Consider the following 10870-nt stretch of genomic DNA (forward strand, 5'->3'; position numbering starts at 1 on the left):
CCGGCGTGAGTTTTAAGCCACCGGGTCCGGGACATGAACCACAGTCGACTACGTGGGAGTCCAGCGACATAGCCATTACGCTAACTGCTGGTTCCCCAGTATATTCATTCTAATCAGAGTTTCACACCTAAAGTCAGACATGTATTCACTGATATGTACATATCAGCTAAACTTACTATCGAAAGTAGTTAGAGCACTTAAGAAACTTTGTGAATCAATAAAATGTGGGGGGAAAAGGAATGGAAAACAACTGTAGACGCCTAAGATAGTGTGGGAGGAGTGTGGGAAATGGCTGAGGGTGAGAAATAGGGGTAAAAAAATATATACATGTATACATATGAAACTAGAAATGGAAAATTAATGACAATAACATGTATGATTAAGCCACTATGCAGTGTATTTTGGATGGGAAATCACATTTTGTATGCTGTGACAATGCTCAGGGAATGAATGTAAATTAATCAATTAATTAAAATTGTTTCAGAAGAAAATTACAGTGCACTTGTAACTAGATTCTAGCTTTGTCCATAGTTTTAGTTTAAGGTATTTTTGAGAATCAATAAAATGTGGGGAAAATGTAAAAATAATAATAATAATAATCAGAGGCAAGCAACAAGCTGGAGAAGGGGGGGGGGGCGATAGCCCAAGGCCCAAGCAGAAGAGTGAAAGCCCTGGGATTCTGAGACATGCAGCAAGATGTAAGAGCTCCTGAGGCCCATAGCAGATTACACCTCACATACCGGGCCTCATAGTGCAGACAAACAGGATTTCAAGATAAGGTTATATGGTTACTTAAAGAAGAACTATGATTCTTGGATCTACCGAGTGATGTGGTGGTTGAGGCATGGAATCCCACATGGCCAACTCTGCAGTTCAAGTTCCAGACCTGGCAGCTTGAAAACACACCAGGTGTGTGAGGGTGCATACCCAGACTCCCAGGTGGAGCGTGGAGGACAAGGGATTGCAGTGCAGCCATCACTCCTGGAGGGCTTTTTCTCACTTCCCCTCTCTGTCTCTCTCTGGTGAGCACATGCATCTGATGGCAAAAAAATAAATTAAAATTAAAATTAAAAAAGCCCCCAAGCAAAAAGAACTATGATGCTAGTTCTTAAGGAGGGAATTTTATGATGCTATTTTCACTACTTTACTTTTCATGGATTATGTTAACGGATGCCAATTTTTTTTAAGAGAGAGATTTTTGCTATAGGGCACATGCACGTGCTAGAAGACAGAGACAGAAAGTGAGAAATCACTCCCACTGAGGGTGGGAGGTGCGGGGAGGAAGAGATGGCTATGTCACAATCTCTTCTCCATTTTCCTCTCAGGATTTTGGGATGCACGAACACACACCTGGCATGAGTTTTAAGCCACTGGATCCAGGACTCAAACAGCAGTCAACTACGTGGGAGTCTAGAAAAGAGCCATTGCACCATCTGCTGGTCCCAACAGATACCAATCTATATAAAACAGCACTCCATAGACCTGAAAAAATCTTTTTCAGAAAGATTTTTGCTATAGGACGCATGTGCTCACCGAAGAGACAGAGAGACAGAAAGTGAGAAATCACTCCCCAGGGGGGATGGCCATGCCGCAATCCCTTCTCCTCCATTCTCCTCTCGGGATCTTGGGCATGCACACACACATGTCCAGCTTGAGTTTCAAGCCACTGGGTCCCGAACTCAAACTGCCGTCAACTATGTTGGAGTCCAGTGACGTAACCATTATAGCCAACTGCTGGTCCCAACTTGAAAAATTATTAAAAATTGGTGAAGCAACTGCCACATCATAGAAATACCCTCAAGAGAGTGGTTGGTCCCAATGGCATGAGGAGAACAGTCCGCTGAACCACTGGGGAATCCTGAGAATGAGGTCAGTGATAAGCATGCGGTGGAAAACTGACGAAGAGAGGGCCTGTGGGGAGGAGAAGCTGCAGATGGAAGAGCCAGTCAATGATGACAAGCACCAGTGGGGGGAAGATCTGACTTTACTACTCAGTCTATGATTGAAAGCATCGCAGAAAAAGCAGCATTCCACATCCTGTTCCCTCTCCTTTATATAAAGAAAGAGTGGATGAGGGCCAGCCGTGCTCAGCCAGGTCTGAAGTGGATCACTGGGCTGCCAGAGGCCCATTACATTAATGGAATCCCCAGCCTCTTCCATATCTTGTTGACACAAGGATTCCAGCACTGCCCATTTCTCTTACAGCATTAAAATTTTAGAATACCACATGCGATAAACCAAAAAATTCACATGGACCTGTACTCAGCTTCTGCATTATACCATAATCCTGGCATGCCTCTTTAGCAGCCTTATTTGAGTGATGTGCAGAAATGCCAATACTAAATACGTCCCTCAGACTTAAATGTGTTGGACTTCCAAAGCATCTGAAGCATTGTGAATGGAACCAACATCTTCCTTAAGACTTTTTTCTTGTTTAGCCTATAGACATACCTGTTCCAGCCTAACAAATACAGAAATGAAAGTTGATTTTGAAGAATAAAAAGTGTCAGAGAATATCCACACTCACCAGAAAGAGACAGAGAGACCAAGAGAAAGGGGGAGGGAGAAAGCACCCCCAATGGGGCACAGTCATGCTGCAATCCCTCCTCCACTTCCCCCTCCTTTTGGGATTTTGGGCATGCACGCACATGTACCTAACCTAATTCTCCAAGCCTCCGGATCTGAGACTCAAACAATGCAGTCAGCCATGTGGGATCTGCCACCCTCACTTCTAGGCTGTGGGCTAGCCTGAGAGTATTTTTAATAAGAGAAACAGAAAGATTTAATGCTTTTGCATTCTGAAATTTAAATGTCCACATAAATATATATCTGCCTACAAATGTAACTGTTATATGAACACTAAGAAGAGTCTATAAACATTATTAATTGGAGGAGTCTGACCCGGTGAGGCCCCAGGATCTGTCTGAGTCCCCCGACCTTTGAGCTCCGCTTCCGGGTGGGATCAACACGTTGGCAAGATCACTGTTGTGCGCCCCCCCTCCCCCCCCAACTTGGAACAAAGCTTAGGTCAATTAGCATGTCAACAAGGCTATTTGTTATTTGCTCCAGAAACTGTGGCAGCCTTACTGGGAAGCGACCCCCCTCTGACTCCCCAATATACTACAGTAAAAGAATTACATAGCTCTCTTATACATCCTGAGTATACGATAAAATCTTCCAGGAAGTCCCCCAACCGCTCCCCTTTGCTCTGATCACTTACTATTAATTACAATGCTTTATCTCCATGGTCACAATAGAGGGTGAGCTGAAGTTCTTTCTAGGCAGAAGTAATCTTGACCTTTGGAAGGCCCTTTAAAATACATTTAAGGTAAACTTAATCCTTTCTTTACCTAAAATAGGATTAGGCCAAAACTGGCCCAGGACACCTCCGCCCTCTCCAAGTGAAATAGATAAATATATCAGGATTCCTCAAATTAAGTTTTAGATCCCTACAAAACTGTATAAGTATCATTCTTTATTAAGCTCCATAAGAACTAATATTTATTCTTGAGATTTTCTTTTCTCAGCACCATTCCCAATAATCACAAGATGGCTGCTGTGCCGCATCAACTGATAATCATCTCTGCTTACCAAAACCGCTTTCCCGAAACTGCATTCCATGGAGACCCACCTACAATTTTGGAACTGCACTAGACCCACCCTTAATCCAACCCTGAATAGAATCTATGTTCTCTACTGTTAAAACTCTATGAGCTGATCATTGAAACACATAGTCCCTCTTCCATTTACTTGCATGTAACACGTTTTCAATAAAAACGCACAATGATTCCTAGCAGTTGTCACTCCTCAGAGAGCAATCTTTGAGGGGTGTCCAGCATAGGACGTGCATGAAAAGGCATCGAGACCTCTGTCTTCTGTTTACCTTCGCCGCCTCCGTCGAGATAACCCACCCACGCCGAGGCTGGTCCCTGCAATTAATTACTTACAAATATATTGATTCACGTTTTGGTTTTACTCTCTATTTAAAAGGGTAAATTTGAAATAACTATTGTCAATTTTCACTGAGTGAGCTGGTGCTTAAAGAAAGCAACTCTCCAGTACAATTTATGAATAACCATGATTTTTAAAATAAAACTTCATATTAATGCTATACTATTAAATATTTTCCAAGAAAGAGTCACATACATAATGAATTTTGCATTGAATAGCTCTGGTTGCAGACTCTGATGGGTTTAAGAAAGAAAAAGATTTACAATAGGTAGTAGGCAGTTTATAGAATCGGGAAAAGTCAGTAAAATAATTTCTAGTCCAAACTTCCAACAACAACTCTGATTAAGATTCTGGTGGTTAAGGTGCTAGACTCCCACATGGCCAACCACAGTTAAAGTCCAGGATCCCATGTCTCGATATTCATGCTGAAGCACATGTACATGTATGCCCAAAATCCCAAGAGGAAGATGGAGGAGAAGGGATTGATGCATGGCCATTCCACCTGTTTCTTTCTCTCCAGCAAACACATAAGTTCTCTAATGGGGAAAAAAATTCTGAGCAGACCCTAGAACCACTCTGTCTCTACCATAGTTGGAAAAGAATCATGAAATCACATCTTTTAAAAAAAATCGTGTGATCTTTGCCAATATGTGGACCAGAAAAACTGATGTCTCATGTCTCCCATGCATACGTTAATTTCAAATCAAATTATCACTAAGATGTATCTGTCAGAATCTAAATTGTTATATGTGCCCTAAAAGAAAAGGGAGGCTGAGGAAGGAGCCTTCTGTTTTATGTTGTTTGAGTCCTACATTGAAATAGTGGGGTTCACACTGAAGAACTGTAAATACATTAGAGTATGTTCAAAACATTTGGGGTGATACCAAATTACAACTGTCAGTGGCAGACCCCTGTCATAATAAAGTTTAATTCACCTCATACGTTTTTGAAGTTTTTCCTCATTCTAGATAAACAAGTGGATGGTTATAGCAGCCTCATTTGTTTGTTTGTTTGTTTGCTTGTTTGGGCACTTCATTTATAACAAGCTTCAGTCTTTGACCCTCTTTCAATTCTATTAATAGTTTCCTTTAGGTTGGTTTGAAAACGCCTTCAATTAGAAAGCTCCAAACACAGACTCCAAAAGACTGCATATTTCTTTTAGTCACTAGTCAATTGCTAACACGAATTTCATATTTGAAGTTTTCTTCAATTCTACTCACATCTGTCACTGCCTTTCTTAGGGACTGCCAAGACCCAAATGGAATATTTTGGTGTCACTTAGTCTTGATATATTGTGGTTTGGCAACGTTGGAGCTCGACTTCATTTGGCAAACTGCAAAATGACTTAGTCTTCTTTAGGCAAGGCTGAATCTTTAAAAAAGAAAGAAAGAGAAAAAAAAAGAGAGAAAGAAAATAATGGTTTGGAGAAACTCTAAAGGAAAACCCTACTGCTGCTCTGATATGAGCTCAGAGCCTTTCCATGCTCTGACAACTGAACAAAAATAATTTTGCTGTGTTCTTCAAAGTCTTTCCATTTTTTTAACATGATGGATGCTGAGAATTTAGATACAGATTCATGAGGATTTGGTATAACCCCAATAAAGTACAACTTCTCCTATGGAAGGAAAGGAGATTTCAACACGGCGAGGAGATGGTCCTTTCCAGCATTCATGAAATTCCATGATGGAAGGTCACTTACCTCTGTGGAGAAGTTGGTGAAGAATCCTTCAAAACCTAGAAAATAAAATCTGATGGTGTTGGGGGCCAGCAGGTGGTGTGGTGGTTAAGGCACTGGACTCTCAAATGACCAACTGTGGTTTGAGTCCCTGACCTGGCAACTTGCTTTCTCTGTTCTCTATCTCCGGTGAGCACACATGCCCTATAGCAAATTAAAATAATAATAATAATAAATAAAATTAAATAAATAATTATTTTTTAAAATATCTAATTGTGGTACTAGCAGATGGTGTGATGGACTCACACATAGTTGACCACGGTTTGAGTCTCAGACCCAGCGACTTAAAACTCACGCCAGGTGCATGTGCGTGCATGCCCAAGATCCCGAGAAGAGAACAGAAGAGAAGGCATTGCGGCATGGCCTTCCCCCTGGGGGTGATTTTTTGCTTTCTGTCTCTTTGTCTCTCTCCATCTCTCCAGCAAGCACACATGCCATATAGCAAAAAAAAATCTCTCTGGTGGTATCTTGGAGAACTTCACTGAAAGGTATGAGAAGAGAGAAGTTCAAACATGCCTTTTCTCTCCTCTTCCAAAATACTGGGTTTTGATATGCATTAATATTTCATTTGTCTGCTATTTTTGAGAAGGAGTTGTAATATGGCTACTAAATCTTTAAAAATGTCTGCATTTTTAAAAGTTTAAAAAGGTAGCTTGTAACCCCTGCCTCATGACACGCACAAAGATTAACTCAGGGAGCTGATGTCAGCAAGACCGCCAACGAGAAGTTCCCAGCACTACCCACCCCCTACGGAAACCCAAAACAACAAACCCACGACTACAGTTGAACCAAAATAGAAAAGCAGTAGAGAAGAGTCAAGAAGCAACAGAACCCTGCAGAACACAGGGACCAAGAACAGCTGGGTAAAAAAATAGAAGCAAATGCCTAACCTCTGCCATCCCATACCCCCATTGAGATCCACCGGGAACCAGGAGGGACTTTACCTTGTGGGGAAAAGCTGAGCAGGAGGACCCAGCGGTCCCCATCGCCACTGTGAATACCTGCAGTCTTCACTACTGGACTCTCCTACAGCCCTCACAGGTGCTGAGCCAGACCGAGAGAGTTCCCCAGAGTCGGCATGCTGAGCTACCCCAGAGAAGGAGCTGGCACAGCGCTCCCTCAACCCCTAGCCCGTGCTGCTAGTGCTCGGTGCCTTCTTGGACCCAGAGCCACTACTTGTGCGTCCTTATTGGGAGTGAAGAGTCATCATATCCCTCCACTGCACCATGGCCACCAGTAGCAAGCCATTTCTGAGCAGAGCTAGGCTACATCTTACTGCCAAGGACCACACTAACACAGAGCTGCTACATCCTTCCCATCCCCCCCAGGGTGGAGCTAACCGACCTCCAGGGATGCAGACTCTCAAACTACCAGAGCAGATGCAGCCCCAGCCCCACAGCAGAGGCAGCACTCTGCCTCCAGGGGACCTCAGATCTCTCACACACTAGAGCAGTGAACCCCCACCCTTCCTGGGCCCCAGGAAGGCACCCCACGCTGAGCCTCTGTACACCAGAGCAGTTGCTCGTCCCAGCACCCGACTGAGATAGCAACCTCCTACACCGCCATCCTCCCAGAGATCCACCGTCTCCTCTGACCCAGGCATCTGTGCTTTCTGGGACTGAGCAAACATGGTACCTTGCATCCCAGAAGAATAAGAGCCTTGGCTGGGCTTGGCTATCAAACGATCCAGATCAAACAGCCACAGCACCCCACTGACCTGGAACTGGACTAACCTCTTACAGCCTGAGCTGCTGAGGCATCCCCTCTGGGGAATAGAGTTGTCGCTGCGCTGCTCCTTCCCCAGGGCTCAAGCCACAGCAGCATCCCACCATTCCTGGATCCCTACTGCTACAGCACCTGGACTGCCATGCCCTACCATCCCAGGGTCCAGATGTCCCACCAACCAGAGTCCAAGTTGTCACTGTGCCCTGTTGGTTCTAGGTCCCAAATTGCAGCTGTGCTCTGTTCCCCAGGGTCAGAGCCACAGCTACAGCCCAGTCCCCTGGCCCAAGCTGCTGGAGTATGCCCCAGAGTAAGACCACGATTTAGTGAGAGGACTGAGTCCCTGTGTGCCTTGGACAGTAAACCTGTGCCTCCATTCCCAGGTGCTTAGGAATTCTGCAGGGCCCTAGGCCTGGGAACCCAGCACACTACTGTTGAGCATCTGGGCCCTGTATCCTAATGTCACTGTGGCTGCCTGGGAGTCATGTCAGACCCACGTCATGAGAGAGCCCCTCAGCTACGATTTCCCACTATGAGGACAGTAAGAACAAGAGGATCCCTAAAGCCCTTGCCCTAACAACTAAGCAGCTGTCATCACTGCCACCAACTCCTGCAGCCTTGACCACTGAGGAATCCACACTCATCACGAATGTGGATCACAACTGAAGAAGCTACATGGTGTGTAGCCACACCTACACACCACCAGAGAACTGCACCCTGCCCGGCCAATAGCCTCAGGGTCATCTGTATGTGAAAGTCTTCCCCTACAAAAGCTATGTTGTGGCATTTGCAAGAGGTGACAGCACTACCAGCTGTGCAGACATCAATGCAGGGACTCAGGAAACATGACACCACCAAAGGAACACAATAATTCACCAGTAACTAACCCTCCAAAAACGGAAGTCTGCGAAGTGCCTGGAAATGAGTTGAAAATCATGATCTTAAGGAAGCTCAAAGCTTGATAATATAAATAGAACATTTAAGTAAATCTGAAAAACAATTCATGATCAACAGATAGGTACCATAAAAACAAACCAATCAGAAATCTTGGTGTTGAAGAATTCAATCAATAAAATAGAATATGAGACCAGGAAGTGGCATGGTCGTTAAGGCATCTGGATCTCACATGGCCAACTGTGGGATTTGACTCCTGGACCTGGCAGCTTAAAAATACACACCAGGCACATGTGTGTGCATGCCTAAAACCCCAAGAGGAAATGAAAGACAAGGGACTGTGGCTTGGCCATCCCCTCTGGAGAGTTCTTTCTCACTTTCCCTTTTTCTTTCTCGATCTCTCTCTGGTGAGTCCATGTATCCTATAGCTGATAAAAAATATATATAACATAATATAGTATAATTTAAAACTCTGATAACAGACTTTATCAAGCAAAAGAATCTGTGACCTTCCCTCCCACCTGCCCAAAAAATAATCTGTTAACTTTGAGACAGGTCTTTTGAAATGATTCAGTCAGTGGGGAAAAAAGAAAAAGGAATGAGAGTGAAGACAGTCTATGGGGGGACCATTAAATTAACAAATTTCATGTTATTAGAGCTCCAAAAAAAGAAGGCACAAAGAAAAGGACAGAAAACTTATTTAATAAAATAGCTGCTGAAAATTTCTTAAGTCTTAAGAGAGATATGGACATCCAGATCCATGAAGCTCAATGATCTCCAAATGACCAAAACAGTCCTCTCCAAGGCACATTATAATCACAGTGTCAAAAATCAAGGACAGGGAACCAGCAGTTAGCGTAATGGCTATGTCGCTGGACTCCCACGTAGCTGACCACGGTTCGTGTCCTGGACCTGGTGGCTTAAAACTCACGCCGGGCATGTGTGCGTACGTGCCCAAGATCCCGAGAGGAGAATGGAGGAGAAGGGATTGCGGCGTGACCATCCCCCCGGGGGGTGATTTCTCGCTTTCTGTCTCTCTGTCTCTCTCTGTCTGGCGAGCGCACGTGCCCTATAGCAAAAATATCTCCAAAAAGAAAAAAAAAGATAAAAAAAAAAATCAAGGACAAAGAAAATTTTTTAAAGAAACAAAAGAAAAATACAGTCGTGTGTCAGGGAATCCTCATTAGACTATCAGTAGATTTCTCACAGAAACTTTACAGACCAGGAAAGAATGGGATGATATATTTTAAGTACTAAAAGAAAAAAATGGTAATGCAAGAATTTTATACCCAGTAAAGCTGTCCTTCAGAAATAAAGGGGAAATAAAGTCTTTCGCAGACAACCGAAAGCTAAAGGAATTCATTAAAACTAGACATGCTGATGCCAGCAGGTGGCATGGTGGTTAAAGGTGCTGGACTCCCACATGGCTGACCACAGTTCATGTCCTGGACCTGATGGCTTGCTGTCTCACTTTCTCTCTGTCTCTGTCTCTCTCTCTCTCTCTCTCTCTCTCTCTATATATATATATATATATACACATACACACACACACATATATATCAAACTGGAAAATAAAAATAATAATAAAGTTAAATAAAAATAATTGTTAAAAAAAAGAAACTAGACATGCCTTGCGAAAAGTACTTGAGAGTGCCAACACTGTAGAGCAGTTGTTAAGCACTGTGTGGAGACAATCAGAACCCACATGGCAGAACGTGGTTCAAATTTCACCCCCAGTGGCTTAAAAAGCACACGAGGCACCTGTGCATACATGCCGAGGATCCTGACAGGAAGGAAAGAATGAAGGAAAGGGAACTGCAGCGTGACCAGACCCTTCTCGGGGACCATTTTCTCTCTCTGTTTCTCTCTCTTGAATATCCCTCTGACATTAATTTTTTTTTTTTTAATGCTTGTGAGAGCATTATTTTCTTCAGGGAAAAACAAAAGGATTATCATTACTGTCATAAGTACAGATGAAAATGGCTACATTTTTATTTGATAAATAGACTTTATAAGCATTGTACACTTAAGCTACACTAATTTATAAAAATATCCTTTCTTTCTTCAGTAATAAATCAGGGCCAAGGCCAGTGAGTGGCATGACAGTTAAGGTGCTTGACTCTCACATGGTCAATCACGGTTCAAGTCCCAGACCAGTAGCTTGAAATTCACACTAGACACATGTGCATACATGCCCAAAATTCCAAGAGGAGAATGGAGGAGAAGGGATTGTGGCATAGTCATCCCCCTGGGCACTGATTTCTCAATTTCTGTCTTTCTAGAGAGTACACATGCCCTATAGCAAAAATCTCTCTCAAAAAAGAGTAATAAATTGGGGCTGACTCTGGTGCAATGAAAATGTGCTGATTAGGAAAAGCCAAATCCCTCGTGGTGATGGAGGTTTGAATCCCTGGGCCAGGTCAGCCCAAAGCTTGCTGGGCGTACATGTGAATGCCCAGGATTAAATGTGGTAGAGGGAAAAACAATAATTCTTAATAGAAGAATGCCAATAATAAATGAAGAAATGCAGAAATAGAACATTAACATTAGACTACCTAGCTTTAATTA

This window comes from Tupaia chinensis, unplaced genomic scaffold, assembly GCF_000334495.1.
Source record: "Tupaia chinensis unplaced genomic scaffold, TupChi_1.0 Scaffold144982_1, whole genome shotgun sequence".
In the NCBI taxonomy this organism is placed as follows: domain Eukaryota; kingdom Metazoa; phylum Chordata; class Mammalia; order Scandentia; family Tupaiidae; genus Tupaia; species Tupaia belangeri.